Source organism: Arachis hypogaea, chromosome 19, assembly GCF_003086295.3.
Source record: "Arachis hypogaea cultivar Tifrunner chromosome 19, arahy.Tifrunner.gnm2.J5K5, whole genome shotgun sequence".
NCBI classification, from domain to species: Eukaryota; Viridiplantae; Streptophyta; class Magnoliopsida; order Fabales; family Fabaceae; genus Arachis; species Arachis hypogaea.
In genome coordinates this window covers 103,683,453-103,692,587 of record NC_092054.1, presented here as the reverse complement: position 1 = coordinate 103,692,587, position 9,135 = coordinate 103,683,453, and the positions used below count along the sequence as shown (strand labels likewise).

General features: G+C 30.3%; 1 non-coding gene across 1 annotated transcript; it reads left to right on the top strand.

Annotated features, from left to right (window-relative positions):
* Positions 1-5,341: 5,341 nt before the first annotated feature.
* Positions 5,342-8,933, top strand: LOC112777360 (uncharacterized). The gene is made up of 3 exons (XR_011877575.1): positions 5,342-5,650; positions 5,915-6,811; positions 8,585-8,933. It is a non-coding gene; the product is annotated as an uncharacterized protein (transcript).
* The last annotated feature ends 202 nt before the right edge of the window (positions 8,934-9,135 follow it).

The following is a 9,135-nucleotide window of genomic DNA, read 5'->3' as shown; positions in this document are numbered from 1 at the left end:
AAGTCATTAAAAAAATATAAACAAAAATCTACTAACAAAAACAACCAAACAACCAAAAAGGGCTATTTACACTATTAACATATTCACAACAACCAAAAGATATAACACCGTTTGCATTTCCCAGCAACGGCGCCAAATTTGATAAGCAACGATTTCCGTTGACTAGGAATTTAATCTCAAAATAAGATTGGTGTTGTAAGTATAGTTCTTAGCCAACAAGTAATGCTCAAATCAAAACAAGTAACCGAGAGTAATTAAACATCGGGTCGTTCTCCCTAGGAATGCAAATGAAATGTTACTTCTTTCGGTTGTGAGGAGGACGAAATGGGTTTTGTGAAATTAAAGAATAAAAGATTAAAAGAATTAAGCAATAAAAGGACTAAGCGATAATCAAAATTGGAAAGTAATGCAAGCAACAAGGAAAATGAGATCAAAACTAGTGAAAATGCAATAAAGGAAAGCCTTGACTTGGGAATGAGTATCCAGGGAATCCTATCATGGTCATAACCACAACTATGGTAATTATGATGAGTCGATCTTACCTAGTCAACCCCAACCATCGAGGAGTAAGTCAAGCAAGGATAATTGACCTTAATCCATAAGTCCTAACTAACTTACCAAACTAGTTGATAAAAGGCTAGCGTCAATGGAAACAAGAGCCAACTAACTACCCAAGAATTACCACTAAATGTCGGACATTATGACTCTAGTATCCTAGAAATTCAAACCACAAACTAAGGTGGGAAAATCTACTCAAAATCTAGAGTTGGCATTTTCACAAACACCTTGTGTGCATAAAAGTAAAACATGGAGAATTGCAAAGTAAAATATAAAACTATAACCAATTATCAACAAAACCAAACATAAACAAGCAATCAAACATAAAGGATGCATGAAATGTAAAATTCATCAATCAAAACTTCAAGAAACATAAAATTGCAATATGAACAAAGTAACTTGAACCAAGAGAAATTGAAAGTAAAAGTGCTTTAATTAAAGAGAAAATTGAGAGTACTTACAATTGAAGAAGTAAAATCAAAATCAACGCTTGCTATAAAATGCTACAATAGAAATTGAAAATTGAAAATTCCAAGAGAGCAATCTACTCTACACTACTCCTACTCCTAATTACTATGAAAACTATGTAAAAATTGCTCTAATGCCTCCCCCCTTTGATAAGTGGTCAATTCTCCTTTATATAGCCCTTCCCAACAGCAACTCAGCCTTCCAAAATGGGCCAAGAGGCCTCTAAATTCGCGTAGCACATGCCTCATTAATGAAATCACGTGCAGGGACCTGTGCAGACACATAGACGTGTGCGTCCGCACACGCGGCTAAAAATTGACCTGTGCGTACGCACACATGAAAATTCTCGCTTGTGCGCACGCACGCAGGGCTGTGCGCACGCACACTTCGTTGTGTGTGCTTTTCTTTGTTTTCTTCATGTTTTCTCCCTTGTACATGCTTTCTTCCACTTTTGGCTATCCATTCTTGCCTCCAAGGCCTGAAATCACTCACAAACCATATCACGGCATCGAATGGCATAAAGGTGGGATTAAATTGCTCTATTAAAGCACAAAATTGCATGTGTGTACATTTAGAATCCAATTAGGGACAAAAAACAAAAGTATGCTATTTTTGGTGCCTAAGTATGAGTTCATGTGCTAGAATCCATCCAAATTGAGGCAAAACATACTATCAAATATGGACTCATTAGTAGGTGACATACCTTTGGAGAGGGGTAGGTTCCTCCCCTCTTATAGTCGATACTCGGGTGGGTCCCTTATGACCTGACCCACCTTCTTAAAAGCTTCTGCTAACTGTCCAGGCTTCACATGGATGAGGAGGGGAAGGCAGGTCCCCTCCTGGCTAGGGGTTGCGTGACCCGTCGGGTCGGCTGCTCAGGTCCAGACCCGGGTCGCTAATGGGTTTGGCCGGAACAGTAGTCATTTAATATATATATTTTTTTGTAACTAGTATAAAAAGAAAATAATAGAATAAGAACTATATCTAAATTCTCTACATGAACAATCATAATACACATTAGAGGGAATTCATAACTCATTATATATATTAATAATATTAATAATTGAAAAATAATTGTGAATTGAACGTATTTTTTTAAATATTTTTTGTAATTATTGTAAATGGCTTAGAAGATATTATGAATATTATAAAAATTTATAATATACTCAATTTACTTGTTCGTATATCAAAATATAATAAATTAAATTAAGTGATTTTGATTTATCACAGGCATCAAAACTATTAAATCAAACCCAATGAATTTGATTTACCTTGGATGTGGTTCAACTCTTATGGCTCCATAAAAGCTGCTTTTACTAAATTAAAGCTATTAGCTTGGTTTTAAGTAAATTCGATTTACATTGAATAGTTCAAATCAAGCTTAGTACCTTCAATTTACATAGAAAAACTAGTTTCAGGATATTTAGATAACGTAGAACCATTCAAAACATTTATAAAATATTTACTCTATTTGGTGTTTTTATTTCATTTACCCTAAATGACATAAAAAAAATAGAGTACAATATTTTATAAATGTCCTTAATCGTTGTACGTTACATGCATGTCATGAAAATTAGCCTTTTTATGTAAATTAAATATACTAAGTCCGATTTGGACCATTTAATGTGAATCGAATATATATCATATTCAATTTGCATAAAACGAATATATTGGATTCAATTTATGTAATAGTTTTGATTTAGTAGGAGCAGTTTTCATGGAGGTAATTTGAAGTTATAAGAGTTGAAATGCCTAAGGTAAATCGAATCCATTGGTTTCAATTTAATGGTTTTGATGCCTATGGTAAATCAAAACCACTTAATTCGATTTACTGTATTTTGATACGCGAACAAATAAATATATTGTAAATTTTTGTAGTACTCATAACATCTTCTAAGCCATTTATAATAATTATAAAAAATGCTTACAATAAAAAATTTTAAAATTTTATAAAATTATTTAATTTAAAATTGTTATTAAAATTTTAATTATAATTGTTAAAAAATGAATATTTACCATAAGAATTTTGAAAATTTATAACAATATATAAATACAAAATGAATGAACGATTTAATATGCTACAACTAACTTAAATAAGTTTATAAATTTTAAAACTTTTTTAAAAGATATTTTAAGTACTATAAAAAATTTTTTAATGAATCGATTACATAAATTGACTTACAAACTTTTATAATATTCATAACATTTTTTAAAAAATTTTTAAATTTTATAAAATTATTTAAAATAAGAGAACATAGATAATATAATAATAAAGTTTAAACCTATTTATTGTATTAAGTTGGATAAAAATTTAACTATTTAAATAAATAATTCGGTATTTAGAAATCAAATATTAAAATAATTTTTTGGGATATTTTTCGTATCATAAATTCTTATGTAATTATGAGAAGGATTTATTTTTTAAATCACGTTTTTAAATTAATTGACTTTCAATATTAAAAAATCTATCCTATTTTTAAATCATTCATTCATTTTGTATTTATGTATTGTTATAATATTTAAAATTTTTTATTGTAATTATTTGATTTTTTTACCAGATACCAAAAAATTAAATATTTTTATAAAATTTTAAAATTTTTTTATTGTAAATATTTTTTATAATTATTGTAATTTGTTAATGGCTAAGAAGATATTATAAATACTATAAAATTTGTAATAAACTAAATTTATTTGTTAGTGTATCAAAATATAGTAAATCGAATTAAGTTTCAATTTACCATGAGCATGAACGTGTGGTTCGACTCTTATAGCTTTATGGAAGCTGCTTCTACTAAATCGAAACTATTAGCCTTGATTTAGTGGCATATCATATACCTCTTTAATAACCACACCTGGATTCTAGTTTTACGGGAGAAAAAATGAACCCAAAAATAAATTCTTGTAGTGTGTGTGAGTGTGTTATATGAGTGTGTAGTGTATAAGTAATGCTTAAGATTAGAAGTTGTCTAATCCACTTAACCAAAAAAAACTATTGACTTCTTTTGAAGTAAATCAAATCCATTAAATTCCATCTGCATTGGATAGTCCAAAGAAAAACTAGTTTCAGGATATGTATGTAAGGTAGAACCATTTAGAACATTTACAAAATATTGTAGTCCATTTAGATTTTTTTTTGTCATTTATCCTAAATTAAATAGCAATAATTAAAAATAAATTTTTTAGTAAATATTAGAAATAAAAATAAAAAAAATGAGTAAATGATTAACCGTGAATAAGAGTTTATTCATTTTAAAAAAAAATTATATAGACATAACACCTAACTTTTATAAGTTAAAAAAATTAATTTTAATATATAAAGAGATTATATATTTTAATATAATATAAATAAATAGATTTATAAGAGGAATAATTTTTTTAATTTGTTTCTCTTAATTTTTTGTCAAATATAATTTTTTATTAATTAATATTTTTTTCATATTTTATTTTAGTCCTATTTTAAATGTATATAATAAAAAATCTTACTTAATAAAATAATTGAAAAAAAATCAAGAAGATCCATTCTACCATTATCAAGATCCTTTTAACCACTGTTAGCAAAATCGGATCGGACCGGCCGGTTCAACTAAAAAATTAGTGAACCGGATTCTAAGCCGATCCGGTCTGATAATCTGATCGGATAAGGTAATGAACCGGTGCCAACCAGTCAAACTCGGAGTGAACCGGTCAAAACCGATAAGACCAGTTCGACCGAACCGCTTCAGTTTCAAGATTTTTTCAAAATGTTAAAGCTGGGGTTTGAACCCCATCATCAAGAAAAACATGATACTCACAACCACCAGGCTATTGAACTTGTTATCAATATATATGCAAATTAATATATATATATATATATATATATATATATATATATATATATATATATATATATATATATATATATGAGCAAATAATTTACTTCTATTTAATTTATTTTAATTTTAGTTATAAACTCATTCATTCTTAAATTAATTATATTTTTATTTAGCAATAATTATAAACTCATTTATTTTTTTTTAATTATATAATATCTATTAATATTATTTTTCAATAAATACTTGCAGTATATAATAGTATAATAGATATAAACTAATTAATAAATTATTAAAATTCAAAAATAATAGTTATTTTAATATAAAAAAATAAAAATATTTATGATAGAGTAAAATTAACAAAATACTTATTGTTCCTGTTTCATATTGTTTTAGAATAGCTAGATATTTTTAAAATGTTAGTGAAAATCGATTCTGACAACTATGCTTTTAGCTTTAAAGCACTTGGCAATTATTAGCACTTAGCACCGCACGGAATGGAACACAAGGTTCTTGGCTGTTGGCTCTATTTAAATCTTGCCCATCACTCCGCTCCTCTATCAAGGGTCTCTCTCTCTCTCTCTGACATCACACTCACTTCCTACTACCTAACAAATTACATATCTTAAGTAACATAACAAACATTAGACACCCCTCACCGCATTCGCATTCACATTCACATACCCAAATTAATAATCCTTCCTTTTCATAGTTACAATACAACCACCACCCCCGTCATTACATCTTTTCACGTTTCCATTCCCAAACACATACTCGAGCTTCTCACTAGTCTCAAAGGGGAACAAGATCTGAAGGTAATTTCCACTTTCTCTCTTACTTTTCCCCTTTCTTGCTGTTTCCATTGAACTCGCACTTTTTCCCCTTTTAGTATATCAAAATCTTTCATTGGATTTTCTTGTTGCATCAATTTTATACGTGCAATTAAGACCTATTTCTAGTTTTCCACGCAAAAGTAGAAACAACTCTTAAAGGGAACTGAATTATGTTTATCACTACTAAATTTGATGAATTTTGCACATTTTTAACAATTTTGCATATTTTGTCTGAATTTGTTGTAGCTTTGAATGCTATTGAAAATAATTGGTGAAAATGAGGATAATAACAAGGAGTCAAAGTAGGAAAAAGATAGGAAGGTACAATCAGAATGAGAGTGAAGGTGACGATGGAGATAGGCTCAGTGATTTGCCGGATTCAATTCTGTTGCATATAATGTCATTTATGATGATTCATGACGTTATTAAGACTTGCATTTTGTCAACAAGGTGGAAGAATCTTTGGAAATCCATGCCTAATATTAAATTACACACTGCAGACTTCAGGAACCATTGTGTTTTCTCTGAATTTATTTCCGGTATTGTGTCATGCCGTGATGGCCGCGGCGATGGCGATCACCCCTTGATTAGCCTGGACTTCAGTCGCCATGGCTATTTGCAAAACTATATCTTGACCGATCTCATGAGATATGTGGTGTCGAAAGATATACAACATCTGAAAATTTATGTTCCATACAATCTTGGTTTGCCTTCTTTTGTGTTCTCTTGTAGCTCCTTGTTATCGCTTGACCTATCGGTTTCTTCGTATGATCTTAAGAGGAGAACAAGAATATCGAAGCCTTTAGAACTCCCGTCATTGGTGAGTTTGCGCCTTGAAAGTGTTGCAATTTCTGTAGACGAGAATTGCCAAGCAGAACCCTTCTCAAAATGTGTAAAGTTAAAAACCCTATCCATCAAGAATTTTCTGATGATCTCACCTGATTCTGACATAGACAGGTCAGGAACTCTCGTTATATCGAATGCTAAGCTCGCCAATTTGACCATCAAGGAATATAAACGGTACAAGATTTTAGTGTCTACACCTAATCTAAGATCATTTACTTTGGATGGTTCTCCTTTTCAACAGTTACGTGGGAAGAAAGGGATGGCTATTGAGCTTCAATCTTCCTCACTAGCATAAAGGTAATTTCCTCCTTTCGTTTCTAATGGAGTTCTTTTTGGCCTACAATTCTTAAGATTATTTTGGAAATTTTGAACAAAGTTAGTTAGTCATGACACTGATATTGTCTATGTTGCATTTTAGTAGTCATATCATGTTACATGTAGTATCATTGTCAATAATTGAAAGCATTGGTAATATTCTGTTGGGTAATGTGAGTAGAGCTGTAAATATCTTCTAAGATTAATGTTCTCGAATTAACATAAATCTGGTTTTGAAAAAAGGTTATTTTACAACTTTACTTTTTTCTATATAGTTACAAAAGCTTAAAACTTATTTTTCTTAGAAGCTATCTTGTATAGCTTTTTTTTTTTTTTTTTTTTGGAAAGAGATGAAGACCGTAGACATGATACATTATAGAGTTCAATGGCGTCGTTTGGTTCATGTAGCCGACCTCACCTAGTGGGAGAAGGCTTTGTTATTGTTTGTTTGAAAGAGATGAAGACTGAATTTTTTTGCTCGAAAAGTTGAAACGAACATGCCGAGAACTAATTAAATCTTTGATATAACAATAACTTGAGAATCTTTTTCCCTAGTGAGTACTTAAAGGTAACTTTTCAGCATGCATGCTTATTTGTGATGGAGTATTGAACCACTTATGTCAAAATGTTATTGCAAATTGTTGACATACTTCTGTAGTTCTGTCTTGCAATGCTTTTGTTCTTCGAAGCACATCCAATGAAATTATAGGTAGCTAGCTCATAAATTAACCTGATGTCAATGGCATGATAATTAAAGAAAGAATAGATTGTGACTTTTTTTTTAACTTAAAAGTGCAGTTTCTTTACATTGCAGCGACATTACTAGCGCTATTAGTATATTGACTATCAAGTTTTGTGAAGTCTCATTGCATGAGAAATTGTAACGTACCTTGTATGGTTTAGGGGAAGGAAATGGAAAGTAAGGGGATTTCATTGTTGTAACTAACTCTGCCAGCTTGGCAGAGTAGTGGTATTGTATATAAGTTATGCGTACACCAAAAATCAGCCGTCAAATCAGTTACTCGTATAAAATACATATAGAAATACAATACACATTGAAAATGAGCAAAGCTACACATAGTGTGCACATAGAATTTTTGGTATATAAAATATAAGAATCATATTGGAAATTAGGCTGGACTGGATCCATAGGAGAGTAATAGGCTGTCTTATGCTCTTTGTATCTTCCCTTTCTCTGCATATTTCTTACTACATTCATTAATACATTTTCAGAGGCAAGGATGATATCTTAATAATATTGTTGAGCCCATCTGCTTCTATTCCATCTTCTTCTATTTTCTACTCTATTATCTGTTTTATCTTTTAGTTGAGCTGCAAAGGTACTAGGATCTTACAGAAATCTACAAGGATTACAAAATGTTTCTGCAAATTGTGTTTTGATAGACCTGCTCAGAGCTTTTGAAATAATCGGAAAAAACGGAGTAACTTGCTACAAGATTGACACAAAAACAAGCACGAGTTTCGTAAAATGTTTTTCAATGGAACATTTAGAAGTTGGCAATATAGTGAGATGCTGGTGCATATTAATTACGTAAGTTTTGCTAAATGAGTTTTATTTCAACATGCATTTATATCCAATTACATGTTGTGAAACTTGTGATCTTTCTTTCTTTCTTGTTTTGGCTTGGCTTGTTAGATATTATTATGAAGAACGTGTTGTACAAAAGAGGTAAATCTTGATTTGCATGGTCTTTTCATTTATCACTTCCTAATTTGTTTTGTTAAATGTTGCAGTTGTAGAAGGTAATAGAAGAACGTTTTCATTGAAGGAAGTAGAATTTCTCATAATCAATTAACTGGAGCAATACAATCAATCTGTAGCTTATTTATGTTGATTAGGTGTATGATATTATATTATGACCATGACCATAGTTGTAGGAGTAGTAATATTAAAACAAGAAATTCATGAAAGAATAGTGTTGAAATAGAAAACGGTTCATAGTTGTTCCTTAACAATGGGGAATTGACTAAGATAGAATAGTTGCTCCTTATAATTTACATGGCTATCATTATTTGATATGTACATAGCTCGCTTGCAATTGCAAGGAGCTTGTTCTAAATGTAATTCTTTTTTTTTTTCTGATTTTATTCGGGTTATTTGTCTTAGTCAACAGGGGATTAATGATTGGAATGTCCTTGGTCATTTATTGTAAACAGCATGATTGGAAACACATGCAAAAAAAAAAAAAAAAAAAATCTATTTTATAATGACTATTAAGCACGATTGAGTGTAAAAATCCCTGAATTATTTTTGTAGGGAAGAAAGAGGCTACAGCAACTCATCG